Here is a 9,744-nt window from a genome sequence, read left to right on the forward strand (position 1 = left end):
ACTTTTCTGTTAGTCTATAAGGTGCCACAGGACCCTTCGTTGCTGATTTGAAACTCTGTGGCCGCCATTATGCTAATGAGGTACTGCACATTCATTGCAGTGCCTCATTAGCATCTTTTGAACCTGCTCATTAACATGCTCCTTTCGAAAGGAAGGCGCACGTGCAGACACAGGGTCAGAGTCTCTGGATTATCTGGGATTGCTCCCATAGTGCACAGGTACATGTGAAATTTTGTATCATGAGTGCAGCACAATCGGCTGCTTAGTCTCAGGCTCATCCATCTCATGGGCTATGTCTGCACTCGGGGGAAAACTTTGAAATGGCCATGCTAATGGCCAAATCAGAGAATACTAATGAGGCACTGAAATGAATATTCAGCACCTCATTAGCATGCTGCTGGCTGTGGCACTTTGAAAGTGCTGTGTTTTGCTTGTGCGCAGCTCATCTACAGGGGGGTCCTTTTTGAAAGGACCCTGCAAACGCTGAAATCCCATTATTCCTATCAGCTGACGTTTGCAGGGTCCTTTCAAAAAGGACTCCTGTGTAGAAGAGCCGTGCACGAGCAAAACACAGCACTTTCAAAGTGCCACAGCCAGCAGCATGCTAATGAGGTGCTGAATATTCATTTCAGTGCCTCATTAGTATTCTCAAATTTGGCCATTAGTATGGCCATTTCGAAGTTTTCCCCTAGTGTAGACGTAGCCATCATGTTGAGACACGTTACTCTTTTTATGTAGGTGTGTTCACATGTACATACCGATTAATAAAGTTTTTACATTCTACAGACTTATTTGCTTACACATGCTGAAAGGAATTTTTTTCTCCCCCATATGAACATGACAGGAATTTCCATCAGTTTGGATTACGTTAGACAGGTGTGGGTGTGGGGGGTGGGGGCTGCTAATTGCAGGGATGAAAGGTGGACCCCAACATAAAAAGTTTGCTCACCTCTGCCATAGTGGATCAATAGGGGAGCCACTGCTTGTCCCACAGGGCCATCATCAATCACATCATCTTGTCTTAAGGTTTCCCCTCTAAAGCCCCATAAGGCTCACTTTTCTCCTCTGCTCATGCATCAGTACTTGGCTCAAGTGCAAGCATCACACAGACTGCATCCAAACACTAACTGTCATAGTTTCAGGATGTCCTCGCAGGTCTCCAGCTGTCACTGGACAGGGACAACTATCCCACTCGTGTCTAGGGTTTGAAGACTGCCCAGCCACTTGTCATCAACTGCGATATTCCCAGAAAGCCAGTCAGCTTATGGCCAATGCCTATGCTTCACTTTCTCTGTGATAGCTATGAACAGTGCATTGCCAGCTTTCTTAGCAAGCACATTTATTCTTAGGGTAAAGCATTAGAGGAATCTGAAAAAAAAATAGGAGTTTATACTCTTGCTACTACCCTACCCAAAGTCACTCATCAGTCTTGTGGACGGCAGGGTGCGTGTGCACGCCAATGGTGTGAATGCAACCCCACACCCAGAGGCACTGGATGAGGGTATAAAAGGCAATGGGAGGCAATCCCTCCCCTGGGTCTTAGTGCTCGACATCTTCCTATTATTGTTCTGACCATTCACACAACAGCAGCTTACAAACTCATGACTCTTCCCTGAAACTGGCTCTATTAACTTAAAAGTGAAAACCCTTTCAGATTGTCAGACCTATTAGTGTGACATAGAACCTGTGAAAGAGACATTAAGTGGTAATTAGAAGCATTTAACAGACATATGCCAACTGTGAATTTACCGACAAAAACAGTTGTGTATTATGTCCACAGGACCTTAGCTTGAAATTTGCTTTAAATATTTTATTAGTTTGTGCCTGAAGCTTCTAAGGTCACATCTCTTAAAAGAAAAAAAAATAGATATTTAGATACACAATCTGAGGATTCAGCTTTAGCTTGAAATGTTGGGATCTTCAGACCATTTAAAAAAAAAATTCTTCAAAAGACCACCCTGAGCAAAAAATCAGTGTCCAGGTAAGATAACCTGGCCCCAGGGTTGTCTCTTCCTGGCCCCACACACTGTATCCACCACCACCATCTAACCCCCTGTAGGGTGCGAGAAGACATTGTAATGTTTGAGAGTGCAGTCCGACCCCTCTGTGAATCCTCAGGAGAATCTAAACAGACCAGTCTGTGCAAGGTGAAAAGCTGCAAAATAACTACCCCTGCCATGGGAACTACTGCAGAACAAGGCGCGCTTGCCAAGACTTCAAGGCTACGCTGGCAGTAGGCCACAAGAGATAGTGATAAGGAATGCATAGGCAATTTTAGGCAATCTTATGTTAATGAGTTGAGCTTTATCAGCTAGTGTTAGGAGGCCTGTTACAGAGCCTCTCCCTGAGCGAAGCTCCGACGCATCGGGTTTTCCCCCACTGGTGACTGCGGCGTCTCCGGGGCTCCTGTCACAGGTGTCATGCGCTTTCAATAAAGCGAATATAGCACTCGCCTTCTGGGTGCAGCCTTGTTTCTGGGGAACCCGAGCCTGGTTGGCTAAAATTGGTGCAGTGAGCAGGGTTCTCCAGGTACGATGCCTTTTTTGGTCGAAAGCGGGGGAGGCAGGGAAGGCAGCGCTGTCCCTGCAGCATATACCAGCATGGCCCTTGATGGAGCGATGGGGGCTGGTAGCACAGATGGTGGCCTGTTGGGCAGCCCCGGCAGACTGGCTGGAGTTGCAGGAGGCGGCAGGCGTGACACCGGTACAGGTAGAAGGGGTGTTGCGTTAGCTGCGGCTGAGCCGCCAGCCAGGGACGGAAAAAAGGGCAGTGGGATAGGTAGCATGGCTTTTCCTAACTGCCCTCTGGGCCTGGATGATGCACTTCTCTGCCTGCAGAAGGCGCTGGCGGGGAAGGAGCAGGAATGTCGCGATTTGGCGGATGCGTGGGTGATAGTGTAGGAGGTGGTTACCTCGCAGTCTGAAAGGACGCAAGAGTTAACCCATCGTTGTGAGGTGTTGGCGGCGAGAGTTGTGAATTGGTGGCGCATGAAACTAGGGAAAGAACCGGTGTCAACGGCCCAAGTGTGTGCGGTCCTTGCGTAGCCACTTGGGACCCTGAGACCTGAGATGGTAACATTTGGAGCTATTCCTCATCTGAGGAGGAGGTGAATGTGGAGGCTGTGCAAACCGATCTGAGACAGGCGCGCCCCATTCGGAAGCTGAGGGCAGAAGGAGGTCACTGCAATGAGGTCTGGTGAACGTTTAAGACAAGTGAGTTGCAGCAGATGGTGAAAAGTTTTAAGCAGGAGCCAGGGGAAGGCCTGTTGGCCTGGCTCGTACATGTGTGGGACAACGCAGGCAACACTGTGTTGCTGCTGCTTGCAGAACTTCACCAGATGGGCGTATTGTCCCAGGATTCACAGGTCCGACAGGCATTGCAGACTATGCAAGGTATTACTGATGCACAGGGAAATTCCATGGAAGCGCCGTCTCTGTACTGCTGGTTGACTATGGCGGTGGACCAGGTCTACCCCTCTCCGGGGGAACTGGAAGCACTGGTGAGGCCCTGGCATACTATCCCAGAAGGGGTGAGTGTGCTGCGGCAGCTGGGCATGACGTGGGCTGTGGCTTTCATCGACATACGACCGGACGATGTACAGGTCCAGAAATCCATCAAAGCCGCTCTGCTACGCTTTGCCCCCCTCGAGCTGAAGGCCTCCTTTATGGCCGTGGTCATGGCAGCGGGAGGGAATGTAGGTGACTTGGTTGGAATGTTGATGCAGTTAGAGGCTGTCATAGGCGCGAAAGTGGTCCATGCCACAAAAGGAAAAGGTGGTCGGGTGGGAGCCCCTGGACAGGAGAACGGGTCACCCGAGCGTGCCCTGGAGAACCAAATGGACAGACTTGCTGAAGGCAGGAGTACCCCGTGAGGAGATCAATGGTTTGCCAACACCAGACTTGTACAAGCGTTGGTTACTACTGCCGCCTACTCAGCGGAGTGAGGATGTGTGTGCCTCCAAGAGGGTGGGTGAGACTCAGGCACCACAGAAAGGTACAGGAGCTGGGGGGAGGACTGAGCCCAGCGCCCCGCTCGACTGGACCCTTCCCCCTAGGAAGTGATGGGGAGGCAGGTCCCCTGCGGTACAGGCTGTGGCGGTGCAACAGGTAGCAGGAGACCAGCGCTCATTCGTCTCGTTAACCATCAACTGGCCCCAGGGAGGGGAGCAGCATGTGTTAGCTCTGTTAGACACTGGAGCTGAGGTGACCATTCTGCATTCTACCCAGACTGCGGGTCATGCGGTGGCCATGCAGGGGCTCGGAGGAGCGGAGACCACCGCGTATTCGGTGGAGGTCAACCTTATGCTGGGGAAAGCTCCTCCCTTTTGGGCAACTGTGCTGGCTGCAACTTTAGGTGAATACATCATAGGAATGGATGTCTTGCGTGGCTGGTGTGTGGATACACAATATGGGCTGTTTGCCTTTGGGCACCCCTGATACATTCGGGCAATCAGAACTGTGGAGTCCCTACTGCGGGGACATCCCAAGTGGGACCCTGTGTGCCTGCCGGTCCCTCAGTCAAGCAGTACCATATTCCTGATGGAGAACACAAGATCAGTGACACTATTGCTGCATTGCTACAGGCAGAGATTATTCACCCGATGCTGAGCGCCTTCAACAGCCCCATCCGGCCAGTGAAGAAGCTGGATGGATCGTGGTGCATGACAGTGGACTATCGAGAACTCAGTAAGGTAACCCCAGAGCTAACGGCCGTGGTTCCAGACATGGTTACCATCCTGGAGCGTATCACTGTGGCGGCCTTGCCGTGGCATGCCGTCATAGACCTGGCCAATGCGTTTTTCTCTGTTGACATTCATCCCGAGAGTCAAGAGCAGTTTGCCTTCACGTGGCTAACAAAGCAGTACACGTTTACTGTGTTACCACAGGGCTTTAAGCACTCCCTGACTATCTGCCATCAGCTAGCGCAGGCCGATCTGGAGCTCCTGGACCTTCCTGACCAGACGGCCTGCTACCACTACATTGACGACGTTATGATCTCGGGACCAGATGAAGTGACTGTTCAAGCTGCCCTAGCACCATTGTAACATGTTTGCAGGAATAGGGGTGGGCTATTAACCCCAAGAAAATGCAGGGGCCAGCCACCAGTGTGGTTTACTTGGGTGTACTGTGGATGGGTACAGACAAATGCATTCCGCTGAAAGTGCATCATGCCATCCAGGTGTTCCCCACACCCTCATCTAAACAGCAGTTGCAAACGTTTCTGGGCCTTCTTGGTTTCTGGCATGCTTTTATTCCACACCTTGCTTTCCTTATGCGTCCTTTACAGGAGCTTGTGTGCAAAGCCACCCAGTGGAACTGGACAGAGAAGCACCAACGAGCCTTTGATCTCTGCAAAGAGGCGGTGGTGGCACACGCCCGCCTCACTGCACCGCTGCAGGGCCAGCCGTTTGAACTGGAGGTAACAGCCGTCGGCGACGTGGTGTCCTGGGGTCTGTGGCAGCAGATAGGAACCCAGCGAAAAGAACCTATTGGCTTCTAGTCACGAACCCTCCGTGGAGCCGAAGGTGGGTACAACCCCCGGAAAAGCAGATCCTAGCAGTGGTGTGGGCTTTGCAGAACACTGAGCGGGTCATGGGCGTCGCCCCTGTTACTGTATGAACCCTGATCCCCTTAATGGGGTGGGTCATGGGTACCTCTGGACTGCTGTAGCAACGGCCTCAAAGTGGGGCCCACGTATCAGTAACAGCTCCAATGTATAGGTAGTGTTGGCACAAACTGCCATCAACGCGTCTGCCTTTTGTCTGCCCCACAGTATGGCCATGGGACAGCTCACGAACACATGCTTTATAGGCGTCAGTGCTACTCCTGCTGTCTTACAAAACTATACCCTTTTGCAAAACTTTGCTTTTAATGCTCTCATATGCTGTTATCAAGTCTGTTCCACAGGTGTACGCTGTGTTGCCAGAAGAGCATCAACCACCTCACTTGATTCTTACTAGCCTCGGAATTCACAAAGGGGTCGCGGGAAGGAGTGTAGGGTGCGAGAAGACATTGTAACGGTCGAGAGTGCAGTTCGACCCCTCTGTGAATCCTCAGGAGAATCTAAACAGACCAGTCTGTGCAAGGTGAAAAGCTGCAAAATAACTACCCCTGCCATGGGAACTACTGCAGAACAAGGCGCGCTTGCCAAGACTTCAAGGCTACGCTGGCAGTAGGCCACAAGAGATAGTGATAAGGAATGCATAGGCAATTTTAGGCAATCTTATGTTAATGAGTTGAGCTTTATCAGCTAGTGTTAGGAGGCCTGTTACAGAGCCCCTCCCCGAGCGAAGCTCTGACGCGTCGGGTTTTCCCCCACTGGTGACTGCGGCGTCTCCGGGGCTCCTGTCATGGGTGTCACGTGCTTTCAATAAACCAAAGATAGCATTCACCACCTGGGTGCAGCCTTGTTTCTGGGGAACCCGAGCCTGGTTGGTTACACCCCCAATCCCAGCACCCTGCCCTGCCTCCTGTACCTGCCTACCCCAATGCCTTGCCCTGACCTCCTCATGAACGCTGATGTCTTGATCTGGGCCCCCCACATGCCCCAACCTTTACTTCTGCACCCCATACACATTGCAACCTTGAGCCTTTCACGCACCTGACTGCTGTACCTCCATATCACCAGCACCCTGTTCGAATTTCTGAACCCCCCCACATGCTCCAATCCCATATCATGAGTACCTCAAATACACCACCACTGATATCTGCACCCCCACATCCCCAGCTTGCTGCTCTCAGAATCCTACTCTCCATCCTATAATTTTTTTGGAGAATTTCTAATTGACTCGTAGATTTATTTAGCATCTCAAAGCTGAGCTGTGTGTGCACAGTATACATTTTGGTGTGTTCATGAATGTGAGTTGTTAGAAAGGATGACAATACCAGTGTGCCAAGAGTAGTGTTCATTTAGTTTTTATTGGATTTCTTATTAAATTAAAATCATAAGCCTTGCTCTTTGTTAATTATCCCTTATTTTAATATATTTTCTTCCACACCTATAGACTATTTTACAAGTTTTTGTTCATACTGGTGGTGCAAATCCATGCACTACCTCAGCACTGGTGGTGCATATAAGAAATTTTAACCTGCCCAAAAGAAAATTCAACCCAGCCAAGGCTGGAAAGTCTCAGAGGGAACACTACTCCCCGACCCTGCATGCTGTCAGGAGACCTCTGGCACTTGTGCAGGGCTGGGGGCAACTAGGAGAGCCCTGGGCGTGCAGCAGTCAGGATCCCGGTGTGCAGAGAAGGTAGGAAGGGGAAGAGGGCTAGGGCAACAAGGATCTCCAGGCACATGGGCATTGCCATGGGCACCAGGCATCCTGGGGGAGAAGGTGTGGGTCAGGCTGTCTGGAGGATGTGTGGGGGGGGAGGCACAGGGCCAGCTGGAGAAGCAGGAGTAGGGGAGAGAAGGGCAGGGCCTGCTGGGGGCAGGTGGTCCACATTTACTAAACTACTCCCCCTTCCACAAATTCCTGTGTATGGGCCTGTATGAGGCCCTAGTAGTAGTCTCAAGTATTTCTAATACTCCAGTGGCACATGCAGTTAGCGCATGGTATTTAAAGAGCAGTATGTTGTGGAGTAATGGTGGGGTTGCGAGTTCAAGTCTCATCTGGAGCATCTGTTTATACTCCCTTATTCAGCACTGGCGAGGCCACATCTGGAATATCATATTCAATTCTGGGTCCACCTTCACAAAAAGGATGCTGGACTCTCTCCAATCTGTCCACAGAGGGCAACAAAAATGACTGGGGGTGGGGGTGGAAGCATGTGACTTATGAGGAGATCCTAAGGAATTTAGGAGAGAGAGAGAAGAGAAGAGTGAGAGGGATTTGATATCAACCTTTAAGTACTTGAAGGAGGTTTCCAAAGATAGAGAGAGGCTCTTCTCAGTGGTGATAAATGGCAGAATAAGGAGCAATGATCTCAACTTGCAGTAGGGGAGGTCTAGGCTGGATATTAGGAAAACCTATTTCAGTAGGAGGGTGGTAAACCACTGGAATAGTAACAGAGAGGGAGCCATGCTAGTCTATATACTATCAAAACAAAAAGCAGCCAAGTAGCACTTTAAAGACTAGCAAAATAATTTATTAGGTGAGCTTTCGTGGGACAGATCCACTTCTTCAGACCATAGCCAGACCAGAACAGACTCAATATTTAAGCTGCTTTAAAGTGCTACTTGACTGCTTTTTGTTTTCATTGGAATAGGTTATCTAGAGAGGTGGTGGAATCTACACCCCAGAGGTTTTTAAGTCCCAGCTTGACAAAGCCCTGGCAGGGAGGATTTAGTTAGGGTTGGTCCTACTTTCAGCAGAGGGTTGGACTTGATGACCTCCGGACATCTCTTCCCACCCTATGATTGCATGTGCTGGAGGCCTCAGAAGGTCCTGTCCATTTGCAGGATCAGAAAGAAGGTCCTGAGTCAGTTCAAACTAATCCTTTGGTATCAAAAGGCCTGTTAGGTTTTCAAGTTTTTGGAAACAGAATATGCCAGCCACCTCAAAGAACAGAACTTATCTGGAACTATTTAATCTCAGTGATTTGTTTAATTCCAAACACACACACTTTTTTGGTTCCTGTAAGAGCTGTTCCAGTCCTCCCTGGAACTGTTTACAATCTCTGACCCACAGGGATACATAAATGGAGTATGATATGGTCCCTAAAGATATTGCAATCTCTTTCACATTAACACCACCATTTTACAGTTATCTCAATGCCTCAGAGTAATGAGCACCTGTACAAAGAAAATTCAGCTAAACCTGAACCACAGGGAGGGAGAGAGAGATGTCTTGCTGGTGAAAAATGATAAGCACTTAAGAAATGAACATCCCATGTCCATAACGTTTCCCTCTGCGACTCTAAGAGCTCCTCATTATCAACTGGCAAAGGGTTTATTGCTCTATAACATCAGCTCATAGCTGACTCACACACTGCTTTCATAATATTCATCAATAAAGAATATAACGTAAAGTCTCAAATAAAAGCTTTGTCATACTGATTCTCATAATCATTATATGATGTATGTACCAAAGATTTTTAATAAGTTGCGTGTATGTACTGAAAATGTTTTAAAGTCACCAAAAAGAAAACCAACTTTCTTTCAGGCAGGAGTTAGGGTATCGGGTATACTGGGGTTTTGTCAACGAAAGTCATGGAGTGTCTGCACTATAAATGTGTTCTGTTGAGAAACTGAACAGAATGCAGCAGTTCTCAGGAGAGTTAAGTCGCTCCCATACCAGGCATAAAGGCTCTGACAGATTGTCAACAAAAAAAAAACGTAGACGCTCTGGGATGGGAGGCATCCTCTGTTGACAGAGGGGGCTTCTGGTTTACCGGGCTGCCTTATTTGCAGAGCTTCCGACTGGTTGTTCTGTCAGCAGAGGGCTGGGCAGTCTGGACACTCTCTGTTGACAGAGTGCATCGACGGGGGAGCCTCTGTTCAGAATGGATGTGTTCTGTTGACAGAGGTTCTGTTGGGAAATATGTCTCAGCACCAACTTCCGTCAACAAATCTCTGTAGTGTAGACCCAGCCACCACGTTCACTTTTAAATTAAACACTGTAAGCCAACACAATTGGAGCCCCGTTTATACATGAAATCAATGGCGTTGCAGGTGGCAAGACACCAGAGACTAAACCATGAGTTGTCTGGTTTCTGGGGGCATAAAGTGAACTTTGAAGCACATGAATAGGATGCAAGGAGATATTTTGTTACCTATTCACTGAGAAATGAAAACTCCTGCC

The 9,744-nt window shown here is 49.2% G+C and overlaps 1 long non-coding RNA gene across 1 annotated transcript in view; it reads left to right on the plus strand.

Annotated features, from left to right (window-relative positions):
* The window catches only part of LOC142016896 (uncharacterized), a 57,305-nt gene extending 47,871 nt beyond the window's left edge, over positions 1-9,434 (plus strand). Inside the window, exon 3 of the long non-coding RNA XR_012646408.1 lies at positions 4,583-9,434. This is a non-coding gene — a long non-coding RNA (uncharacterized LOC142016896). The remainder of the gene's footprint in view (positions 1-4,582) is intronic.
* Positions 9,435-9,744: the final 310 nt, after the last annotated feature.

Source organism: Carettochelys insculpta, chromosome 8 (assembly GCF_033958435.1).
Source record: "Carettochelys insculpta isolate YL-2023 chromosome 8, ASM3395843v1, whole genome shotgun sequence".
In the NCBI taxonomy this organism is placed as follows: domain Eukaryota; kingdom Metazoa; phylum Chordata; order Testudines; family Carettochelyidae; genus Carettochelys; species Carettochelys insculpta.